Genomic DNA, 12,584 nt, shown 5'->3' on the forward strand with positions numbered 1-12,584 from the left:
TGATGAAAGGCTCATGCCTGATTCGTCGATTCTCCTGCTCCTTGGATGCTGCCTGACATGCTGTGCTTTTCCAGCACCAGATCTCATCAGTGGTCAGGGGCAGGAGGGTGTGACTGAGTTGAGGCAATCAAGATAGATGTGAACTGAAATGCAACTCTCTCATCCAGTTTATTATACAAAAAACCATCAGCGACCTTAATGACAAAGGATATGATGAACTTTACTGAATCATAGCTGCACTGACAGTAGACTTCCAATATTTGTTAAGTGTAATAACAATTAAAAACCCACTCTTTATAAATTGATTTATACCTTGGAATTTATTGCACGGCCTTGCCCATTATACGTGCTGGAAGTTTTCCATTCATTCTCTGTGACATTAACTTACAATGGCGTTGAAGAGGATCAAGCACAATCTTTTCGCTCATAAGTCATTTATAAACAGTTACTTCTGCTTGTATTGTTTACGGTGCCATTTGAACTGGTCTAATTGTGGTCATTTGGCAGCTTATTGCATATACATACCACCCTCTGCATGAGGAAGTTACCCTTTGGGTGCACTTGAAAATTTTCCCCTCTCACCTAACTGTGGTCCAGTTGTCTGCCACATGCAAATCCACCTTATCCCATATGCATTACATTATTTCACGCAACAGATGAGAACATTATAGAATCATAGACATACAGCATGGAAACAGATCCTTCGGCCCAACTCATCCATGCTGGTCAGACATCCCATTCTCACAAAGTCCCATTTGCCAGCATTTGGTCCATCTCCCTCTGAACTGTTCCTATTCAGGTGCCCATCCAGGTGTCTTATAAATGTTGTAAATGTACCAGCCACCAAAATGTCCTTTGGCACCTCGCTCCATACATGCACAACCCTTTGCATGAAGAAGTTATCCCCCGGGTCCACTTGAAACTTTTCCCCTCTCATCTTAAACCTATGCCCTCTTGTTTCAGACTCCCCCACATGAGGAAAAAGACCTTGGCTCTTCACCCTATACATGCCCCTCATGATTTTATAAACCTTTATAAGGTCACCCTTCAGCTTCCGACACTCCAGGGAAAAAGGCCCCAATCATAGCAGCCTCTTTCTGTAACTCAAGCCCTCCAGTCCCAGAAACATCCATGTGAATCTTTTCTGAACCCTCTCATGTTTTACAGCTTCCTTCCTATACATGGGTGACCACAATTATACACAGTATTCCAAAAGTGGCCTCATCAATGTCCAGTACGACCACATCATGATTTCTCAGCTCATATACTCAGTGCTATGACCAATGAAGGTAAGAGTGCCAAACACCTTCTTCACTTATGCCCGAAACGTCGAATTTCCTATTCCTTGGATGCTGCCTAACCTGCTGTGCTTTAACCAGCAACACATTTTCAACTGTGATCTCCAGCATCTGCAGACCTCATTTTTTACCTTCTTCACTACCCTGTCAACCTGTGGCTCCACTTTCAAGGACCTATGCACTTGCACCCCTAGGTCTCTTTGTTGACAACACTCCCCGGGGTCCTATCATTAATTGTTTAAGTCCTGCCCTGGTTTGTCTTACCAAAATGCAATGCCTTATATTTATCAAAATAAACTCCATTGCCACTCCTTGGCGCATTGGCCGATCTGATTAAGGTCCCATTGTACTCTGAGATAATCTTATTCACTGTTCTCTGCACCACCTATTTTGGTGTCATCTGCAAACTTACTAACCATGCCTCTTTAATTCACATCCAAATCACTTATATAAATGACAAAAAGCATTGGACCCTACACTCATCCTTGTAGCACACCACTGGTCACAGGCCTCCAGTCTGAGAAGCAACTCTCCATCACCACTCTCTGTCTCCTACCTTCAAGCCAATTTTGTATTCAGTTGGCTAGCTTCCTTTGGGTCCCATGTGATCTAATCGTACTAACCAGTCTACCACGCAGAACCTTGGTGAATGCTTTGCTGAACTCAATATAGACAATATTTACTACTCTGCCTTTATCAATCTTCTTTGTCACTTCTTCAAAAAGCTCAATCATGTTAGTGTGACATGATTTCCCATGCATGAAGCCACGCTGACAATCCCTGATCAGTCCTTGCCTTTCCAAAAACAAACTTGGAACAAGGAGTCCAATTCAACCCAGCAAAGCCTGTGGAAGCCTTACTCTCCTTTTATCTAGTTCATCTGCTGGGGCATCAATCTACAAAAGTAAGCACAAAACCCAGCCTGGTATAATTAAATATGATACAGAGGAGGGTCTTGGGAATGCTTGGGATCAAGTCCCACCAGCCACAGAGGTGTGTCACAACTTGTTCAAACCAGTCGATTAACAATAATTTACTCACCACTAGTTAGAAAAACCCAAACACAATAAATTTCCAGATCTGTATTGTAGAGATTTGCAAGTCTAAACTTTGTATTTATTCCAGTTATGCTGCTGATTTGTCCAAGTTCCAAACACCATTCAATGTTTATCATACAAAGCAAACTCACAAAAAAAACATATTTTAGCTCAACTTCCTACATCTCTGGACTTGCTCCCCATGAATGTCAGCTTGAATGTTCATCAGTCGAGAGTGTGGCGTTGGAAAAGCACAGCAGATCAGGCAACATCCGAGGAGCAAGAGAATCGACGTTTCGGGCAAAAGCCCTTCATTAGGAAGGTTCATCAGTCCAGGGAAAGTCGCCACCATTCCCAAAAGGACCACTATGACTGAAGGGAAAGGTTTTTAATGAGGCCATGTGCATTCTTTGAGATTAATGCCTTCATCAATCTTTGACTGACATACAGGCTCTTAATCTCTCTCTGCCACCATTGGACAAAGACAAGGATCAAAGACGTAATTGATTATCGGCTTTAATGAGTGTTAAACAGCACTCATTTTTATGACTTCATTGAATCCATCAATTTTTTCCATCTTCTTAATTCCAAGGTGTAAGTTTTTTTGCATGTATGAGTACCTAGCAAGAAATAATTAGGGCAAAAGGGTTCAAAGCAAACCCCAAGAGAAATGAGTTGCATAATTGGAATTAAAAGACTGTAAAATGGGAACATCAAAATGGTTTGTGCAGGAAGGGTTAGAGCACTGAGCCAATCAAACCCCTTCTGTTATTCAATGAAATCAAAAGGTAACAGCCCTGTGAGATATAATCAGTTTTATTGGGTGACAAAGGCCAAAAAATATTAACACTTTGAACCTCAGTAGGATGCAGTCCTGGGGGTTACAAAGGCATCAGAATTAGAGTGGCGTTGGAAAAGCACAGCAGGTCAGGCAGCATTCGAGGAGCAGGAAAATTGGTGTCAGTCTGGGAGCCTCGGTCTGGGAGGTGGGGTGGGGGATGGGGGTTCGGTGGTGGAGAGATAAATGGGAGGGTGTGGGGCTGGGGAGAAGGTAGCTGAGAGTGGAATAGGTGGATGGAGGTGGGGTGAAGGTGATAGGTCGGAGAGGAGGGTGGAGCGGATCGGTGGGAAGGAGGATTGACAGGTGGGACAGATCATGAGGATGATGCTGAGCTGGAAGGTTGGAACTGGGGTAAGGAGGGGTGAGGGGAAATGAGAAAACTGGTGAAGTCCATATTGATGCCCTGGGGTTGAATGGTCCCGTGGCAGAAGACGAGGCATTCTTCCTCCACGTGTCAGGTGGTGAGGGAGAAATGGAGGAGGAGGCTGAGGACCCGTATGTCCTCAGCAGAGTGAGAGGGAGAGTTGAAAGTTCGGCCACAGGGCGGTGGAGTTGATTGGTATGGGTGTCCTGGAGCTGAAGTGCTCTGCGAGAAGGCGTCTGATCTCGCCAATGTAGAGGAGACTGCATTGGGAGCAATGGATACAATAAATGACATGTGTGGAAGTGCAGGTGAAACTTTGATGGATGTGGAAAGCTCCTTTGGGACCGCGGACGGAGGTGAAGGGGGAGGTGTGGGCTCAGTTTTGCAATTCCTGCGGTGGCAGAGGAAGGTGCCAGGAGGGGAGGGTGGGTTGTTGGGGGGGTGTGGACCTGACTAGGTGTTCTTGGAGGGAACAGTCTCAGCGGAAATTGGTGGGGTGGTGAGGGAAATATATCCCTGGTGGTGGGGTCCATTTGGAGGTGGCAGAAATGTTGGCGGATGATCACACCAATCAACCCCACCGCCCCATGGCCAAACATTTCAACTCCCCACCCCACTCTGCCGAGGACATGCAGGTCCTGGGCCTCCTCCACCACCACTCCCTCACCACATGACGGCTGGAGGAAGAATGCCTCATCTTCCACCTTGGGACCCTTCAATCCCATGGCATTAATGTGGCCTTCACCAGTTTCCTCATTTTCCCTTACCCCACCTTACCCTAGTTTCAACCTTCCAACTCAGTACCATCCTCATGACCTGTCCCAAATGTCAATCGTTGTTCCCACCTTTCCATTCCACCCTCATCTCTGACCTATCACCTTCACCCCCACCTCTATGCACCTATTGCACTCTCAGCTACCTTCTCCCCAGGCCCACCTTCTCCCATTTATCTCTCCACCCCCAAGGCTCCCAGCCTCATTCATGATGAAGGACTTTTGCCTGAAATGTCGATCTTCCTGCTCCTCGGATGCTGCCTGACCTACTGTGCTTTTCCAGCACCACTCTAATCTTGACTGTAATCTCCAGCCTCTGCAGTCCTCACTTTCGCCTGGCTACAAAGGGATGTCACATCATTGTGTCTTTCATCATTACACCTGTCTGAATCTTGAAAGTGTAGTTTCCAGTATTTATCAGTGTCAAGCAGCCAGAAAATCTACTCACTATCAGTACGATGACTTGTGAAATCCAATGAAAACAAAATTACTGGTTGGTTGCCCCTCCTTTAATATCCTTTCCATTCTCTCTGGAAAGAATGTCTGATTTCATGCCTGATCACAAGTAACAACCCATCACTGACTATCCCCCACTAGGGCCCATTTGTTCCTGTTTGAGGTCAGAATTCTATTTCTTAATCACTGGAAGCATATCTAGTCTGTGCTGAATCCACTAGAGCTCTGATATAGAGAGAACTTCCATATTCTTAGATAGTTGCGCTATATATATTGAAGTGTTACTATTAGTTAAAAACAGGTTGACCTATCTCTATGAAATGGCTCACAGAATCAGATGTTCACTAAAAAGTCAAAACACAGAGTTTGACTGCATTACTGTTAACTCAGAACTATCAACCCATGATGCTCTTCTGAATTTGGATGGTATGGCAGCACAGTGGTTAGCATTGCTACTTCACAACCTCAGGGGTCTGGGTTTGATTCCAGCCTCGGGCAACTGTGTGGAGTTTGCGCATTCTCCCATGTCTGTGTGGGTATCCTCCCACAGTCCAAAGACACGCAGGTTAGGTGGATTGGCTGGGCAAAATTGCCCATAATGTCTAATGGTGTGTAGGTTAAGGGATTAGCCATGGGACAAAAATTAGCAGGGTCAAAAATTAGGGTGGGTGTGGGTGGGGCACTCTTTGGAGAGTTGGTGTGGACTCAATGGGTTAACTAGCCTGCTTCTACACTGTATTGATTCTATGAGTCTGAATATATGACTCAAATGAAGCAAAGCTTTCTGAAGATCTGTGAATGTTTTGAGTAGGATTGGCTTTGACAAAAAGGTGAAACAGCCCAAGCTAATTTTGCCAACAAACACTCCTCTGAGTGAGCCAACAGGGGATGAATGTCGGGTTCAATATTGCTTGAAAATAGTGGACTACAGTCACAAGGATCCTTCACAAATGGCATTGCAAAAGGCAGCTTAGCATTGCATGGTATTCATCTGAAACAGGCTGCTCACTGCAGGGTGAATGAATTGAATGGAACTGACAAACATTTGCTGCAGGGTTCAAGGCAATCCACTGAGCAACACAGCACTGTGACTTAGCTGCCCAGCTTGGATTTAGACTTGTCAGGCTGCTAAATGCCACACGCAAGAGGATGATCCTCTTGGATTCTCCCCAATATCCGTGGCTTTATATGGGATAAAGAGAAGGCCAACCTTATGCAGCCAGACAGAGAGTCCCTGATATTGTTGTGCTTCCCACAATGTACGATCAAGTTTGGAGCAGCCTATGCGGTTTTTTCAAGGCATTTTCAGTACAAGTTTGAAGTAGGTTTCTTTGTATTTCTTCCAGTGCATAGCACACACTGGCACATGTGTAAAATGCAACTGCATGAAGCCTTACTTATAAGTTCATGAGTTCATGAGATATAGGAGCAGAATTAGACCGTTCGGCCCATCGAGTCTGCTCCGCCATTCGATCATGGCTGATATGCTCCTCACCCACATTTTCCTGCCTTCTCCCCTTTATCCTTCAACCCATTACCTATTAAAAATCTGTCTAACTCCTCCTTAAATTTACTCACTGTCTCAGCATCAACGCACTTAGGGGTAGCCAACTCCACAGATTCACAACCCTTTGGGAGAAGTAGTTTCTCTTCCACTCTCTTTTAAATTTGTTATCCCTTATCCTAAGATTATGACCTCTCATCCTAGAATGCCCCACAAGGGGATGATTCCACTCCATGTCTATTTTATTCACACATTTTATCGTGTTGAATACCTCAATTTAACCTCCCCTCATTCTTCCAAATTCCAGAGAGTCTCAGCTTAAACTGTTCAATCTCTCTTCCTACGACAAACCCTTTATCTCTGGGATCAAACTAATGAACCTCCTCTGAATGGCCTCCAATGCCACTACATCTTTCCCCAAAAAGGGGACCAAAACTGTGCACAATACTCCAGGTGTGGTCTCACCAATACCTTGTATAGTTACAACAATGCATCTTTACATTTATATTCCATTCACCTTTTTTATTATCTTCTGTACCTGCACACTAGTTTTCTGGGACTTATGAATGAATACACCTCGATCTGTCTGCTCCAGAGCACCCCAAAGTCTCTCCCCATTAAGATAATTAAGTTGCCTTCCCATTTGCTTTGATCCAAATGCATGACCTTGCAATTATTCACATTAAACTCCATCTACCACATGTTGGCCCACTCTCCCAACCTATCCACATCCATTTGCAAGGTTCTTATTTCCTGAATACAATTTACCATCCTGGCTATATTTGTGTCAACTGCAAATTTGGCTACAGAGCCTTCTCTCCCTGTATCCAAGTAGTTAATGTAGATTGTAAATCGCTGGGGCCCAAGGACTGGACCCTGTGGCACCCCACTAGTTACTTCTGCCATTCAGAAAAAAACTCATTTATCCTGACTCTGTTTTCTGTCCATCAGCCAGTCACCTATCCAAACTAATAAATTACCCCTACTTCCATATAATCCAACCTTGTGAATTACCCTTTTGTGAGGCACCTTAACAAACACCTTCTGGAAGTTCAGGCAAATTACATCTACAGCATTCCCATTATCCTTTTTGCTTATTACTTCTTTCAAGAACTCTAGCAAATTAGTCAAATATGATTTGCCTTCATCAAACCATGGTGACTCTGATGGATAGTGTTTTGACTTTCCAAATGTCCTGATACTGCTTCCTTGATAAATGATTCTAACACTTTCCCAACAACAGATGTTAGAGTCAAAAAGTGTGGTGCTGGAAAAGCCTAGCAGATCAGGCAGCATTGAGGAGCAGGAGAGTCACTGGTTCGGGCATAGACCCTTCACCAGACTGATGAATGGCTTATTGCACAAAATATCAATTCTCCTGCTCCTGGGAGGCTGCCTGACCTGCTGTGCTTTTCCAGCGCCACCCTTTTCAACTCTGACTCTCCAGCATCTGCAGCCCTCACTTTCTCCCAACAACAGATGCTAAGCTAACTGGTCTGTAATTTCCCTCCCTTTTTGAATACGGGCGTTATATGAGCCATTTTCCAATCCACTGGAACATTCCAGGGAATTTTGAAATATTGTAACCAACAGATCTACTATCCCAGCTGCTACTTCCTTTAATACTCTAGAATGTAGGCCATTAGGACCGGGGGACTTGTTTGTTCTCAATCCTAACAGTTTGCTTCATACCGTGACTTTATCGATGTTAATTGTTCTAAGTTCTATCTTATCTATTGCCTCTGACATGCCTGTTCCAACAGGAATAACACTGTTGTTCCCCCACCAATAAAACTGAGGCAAAGTATTGATTCAGCATCTCTGCCATCTCAATGTTCCCCATTATTAACTGTCCAGTTTCATCTTCCAAGGGGCCAACATTCACCTGAGCAACTCTCTTTCCTTTTATTCACCTACAAAAGCTTCTGCTACCCTTTTGGATATTTTGTGCTAGTTTCTTCCATAATTTATCATGGCTCTTTTTATTACTGTTTAGTATCCCTTTGTTTATGTTTGAAAGTTTCCCAATTGTCCACCCTGCCACTGGTCTTTGCGTTGTGGTATACCTTAGTTTTTGCCTCTTTAATGTTGTTGACTTCCTTGTTTAGCCAAGTATGTTTTTTTTAACCTCCCTTAACATCTTTCACACTGGGATACATTTTAGTTGTGAGGAATTGAGTAGCTCCTTAAACATCTGCCACTGCTCATCAGCTGTCTTACCCTTTCACCTTCCTTTCCAATCTACTCAGGCCAAATCTGTCCTCATCCTTATATAATTTCCTTTGTTTAATTGCAGAACAAGGCCATGGGACTCCACTTTCTCACCCCCAAACTGAATTTTGGATTCCATCACACTGTGGTCACTACTCCCTCGATGACCCTGAACTATGATGTCATCAAGCAATCTCTCCTCATTACACAAAAACAAATCCAGAGCAGCCTGCTCCCTGGTTAGTTCCACAACATACCGCTCCAAGAAACAATTTCTATTGCATTCAATGAACTCTTTCTCCAGGCTATCCTTGCCAATTTGATTCTTCCAATCTGTGTGCATGGTAAAATCACCCATGATTATTGCTATATTTTTCTTGCAAAATTTCCTGGTTTATACTGTACCCCACTGCAGGCCTATAGATTACCCCTACCATGTACTTCTTCCCTTTGCTATTTCTTATTTCTACCCAGACCAATTCCACCTCTTGATCTTAATTACTTGATTGCAGCCTGTACAATGCTTTGGATCCGGATGGAGGGGTTCTTTCAGCTTGAGAGTGATCAGATCCTTTTATTGATCTCCAAAAGCTCATAGGTAAATGAGCAAAGAAAACAGCAAGTGATGGAAATCTGCAATGGAAACAAAATACGTTGAAAATGAATCTGAACAGTATCCGTAAAAGAAATTTTGGCATTTTGGCTTGTAGCCTTGCACCAGAAAGAGAGTAATTTGAAAGGATTACTCTGCCAACAATTAACTTCTCTTTCTAGTCCAGGCGCTAATTGTGAATTTCTATAATTTTCTGTTTAGATTAGATTCCCTACAGAGTGGAAACAAGCCCTTTGACCCAACAAGTCCACACCGACCCTACGAAGAGTAACCCACCCAGACCCATTTCCCTCTGACAAATGCACCTAACATTATGGTCAATTTAGCATGGCCAATTCGCCTGACCTGCACATCTTTGGACTTTGGGAGGAACCCCACGCAGACACAGGGAGAACGTGCAAACTCCACACAGACAGTCACCTGAGGCTGCATTCAAACCTGGGACCTTGGTGCTGTGAGGCAGCAGTGCTAACCACTGGCCGCGCCATTCCAAAGCTTTCAAGTTTCATCTCTAAATAAAAGTTGATGGATGATGGTCCAAAGTCACAATAACAGTATAAAGGGTTTGTATGAGGAGGAATTTCCTGTGTACAAGAAAGTTTCCACATTCAATATGCAGATACATACTGGAGAAGGAGCAATACAGGTAGAGCAAGTGACTGAGGTATCACTTGGGGGAGCACTTTGGGCAAGTGATCATAATTCTACTAATTTTAAAATGGAAAAGGATAGAACAGATCAAAAGTTAAAGTTCTAAATTGATTTGGAGGTGCCGGTGTTGGGCTGGGGGAGACAAAGTTAAAAATGACACAACACGAGGTTATAATCCAACAGGTTTATTTGGGAGCACTGGCTTTCGGAGCACTGCACCTTCATCAGGTGTTTGTGGAGCAGAATCATAAGTCACAGAATTTATAGCAGCATGATTGCAGTGTCATGGAATGTGATATTAAACAAATTTAGCTTAAGTCTTTCATGTTTTAGTTAGTTTTGCTTCCTTCATAGGTAAACCCAGAACATTTTTAAAGTTACATTCTCAACATAGTGAGGTTAGGTTTGTTCAATTTGCATCAGTTGTATGATACTTTAATCGTTTATGATAAATTTGGTGTCCTATGATCCTATCCCACGAGCCAATTGACAAAGAAGCAGTGCTTCGAAAGCTTGCTCTTCCAAATAAATCTGTTGGACTATAACCTGCCAGTGGCTTGACGGAGTAGCTCCCAGCACAAATAGGAGGAATCTGATCTAGTGTTCTGCTGCCACATCCCTCATGTAAGGCTGCATGCTCCATTTCACAGATTGCCATGGCATGGCATATCATCTATTTCGTACCCATTGATCAGGGCTATGTGAGAGCAACCTCTCCACACCAAAGAAAATCAAAACAACCTTCCCCATGAAAACTGATCGTGCAAACCTTGAGAATGGCTTGTATGTTTTTAAATGCCAGCTTTAATATAGGCAGAAAGGGCTAGTGATGAGGTGGTTCAGAAAACTGACTGCACTCAAAGCCATTCACACCCCTCATCCATTAATTTAACTCCAGCCTGCATAGCTCTGTTACTCATTGTCTGTCATGATAGTGCAGGATATTGGGATTTAAAGGCAATCAGTTCCACTAAAAGGGGAGAATAACCCAGCTGGGTATTCTGGCAAATATATTTTGCAGACAGTAGAATGACTGAGGCAATGCTGAGACTGTCTTGGAGGATTTTGACCTGGGAGTGGATTGAATGAGGCATATTCTTTTCCTCATAAAAGCAGTAGGGCATCACATGGACTGGCAATGGGTACAGGTGGCAAAGTCCATTCATGACAGAAGCACAACATCCAAATCATGGCTATGATGCAAGAGGTGTTTCAATGATCTGACTTGATTCTTTAAGGAATGCATATAACTCTCTTCATCCCTGCTCAGACCCCCGTCGCACACAGCTATTTAAATACCAATGTTCAGAACATTCATGAGAATTCCCCCTTGTCTGCCTTCACTTTCCTACACTGTGCTTCATTTCACCTCACTCTGCTCAGACTGACACAGGCTGCACTACTGCAGCCCTCATTTCTAGGGGTGAAGGTCTAGCCTTGGTGTAGGGGGTTGCTGATTGCCTGCTCATCCCTCTGTGAGCAGATTCTGCCAATTCTGTTTCAACTGAGCTTCCGTTGACAGCAGTCAGACCTCAGTTGGAAGCTGCTGCCTGCGCTCCAGCTGAGAGCTTGGCCATCAGGCATTACATCATGGTTGGGTTTACAATTGTGCGCGTGGAGTTGGCCTCTGCGCTGGAGAGAATGGGCTCCAAGCTGTGCATAGGTACCTGTGCCAAGTTGGTGCTATAATCCTCCATGCTCCTTGATGTCGATCACAGGATTCCTGGCAGGCATTCCAATGTATCAAGCATTTCACTGTAAATACACATCAGCGTCCTTCTGAAATGCTGCTCCAATGAATTCCTTACCTGCGTTGGTTTTGCAGAGCTCATATGTGATCTCACCCTTTGAGTGAGCTAGCTCCTATGCTATAATTTCCCCCTGGCCTGGTTGCAGCCCAGTGTCTTACCAGGTGCAAAACTGTTTTCAACGATTTCCTGTAAATCTAGACCGTGTCTAGGACATTAGTGAGGCTTCTTCCGGAATACTGTGTCCAGTTCTGGTTGCCCAGTTATAGGAAGGATATTATTAAGCCGGCAAGGGCTCAGAAGAGATTTACCAGGATGTTGCCAGGTATGGGAGGCTTGAGTTATAAAGAAAGGCAGGTATTTTATTCACTGGAGCCTAGGAGTCTTAGAGGTGACTTTATAGAAGTTTATAAAATAATGAGAGGTATAGATAGCGTCAATGGTATTGCCTTTTCCCTTGGATGGGGGGATTTAAAGACCAGGGGGTACATTTTTAAGGTGAGAGGAGAGAGATTTTTAAAAAGACATGAGGGGCAAGTGTTTTATACAGACGATAGTTCACGTGTGGAATGAACTTCCTGAGGAAGTGGTGGATGTGGGTACAATTACACTGGCTAAAAGACATGTGGATAAGTATATGCATAGGTAAAGTTTGGAGGGATATGGACCAGGAGCAGGCAGGTGGGACTAATTTAGTTTCGGATTATGTTCAATATGGACTGATTAGACAAAAGGTCTTTTTCTGTACTGTATAACTCTGTGCCTCTCTGACTCTATGTCCCTATGAACTCTGGCTGCAAAATCAAACTTGCGTGACTGTGATTGGTCAGATGGGTATTTGAAAGGAGTTTGCAGATGCCAAAAAAAATAAGTGAGAAGGCAAGTGGTAGGGATGACAAAGAGTTCTGCTATCGACAGGATAAGTGAATGGGCAAAAAAATGACAGATGGAGTATTATGTGGAGGAAATGTGGGATTATGCAGGAAGAATACAGGAACTGAATATTATTATAATTGGAGAAAGACTGTAGAAAGCTACAGAAGAGAGGGATTTGGAAATCCTTGCTCAGGAATCACAAAAAGCTAATG

At 43.7% G+C, this 12,584-nt stretch overlaps 1 long non-coding RNA gene across 2 annotated transcripts in view; it reads right to left on the reverse strand.

The window, feature by feature from the left end:
• Positions 1-292: 292 nt before the first annotated feature.
• The window catches only part of LOC132819877 (uncharacterized), a 46,604-nt gene continuing 34,312 nt past the window's right edge, over positions 293-12,584 (reverse strand). The window contains exons 2-4 of one of the 2 annotated variants that reach the window (XR_009645134.1): positions 11,416-11,503; positions 8,987-9,117; positions 293-2,707 (exon numbers count right to left, since the gene is read on the reverse strand). This is a non-coding gene — a long non-coding RNA (uncharacterized LOC132819877). The remainder of the gene's footprint in view (positions 2,708-8,986; positions 9,118-11,415; positions 11,504-12,584) is intronic. The other variant, XR_009645133.1, reaches the window with a different exon arrangement.

This window comes from Hemiscyllium ocellatum, chromosome 10, assembly GCF_020745735.1.
Source record: "Hemiscyllium ocellatum isolate sHemOce1 chromosome 10, sHemOce1.pat.X.cur, whole genome shotgun sequence".
Classification (NCBI taxonomy): Eukaryota; Metazoa; Chordata; class Chondrichthyes; order Orectolobiformes; family Hemiscylliidae; genus Hemiscyllium; species Hemiscyllium ocellatum.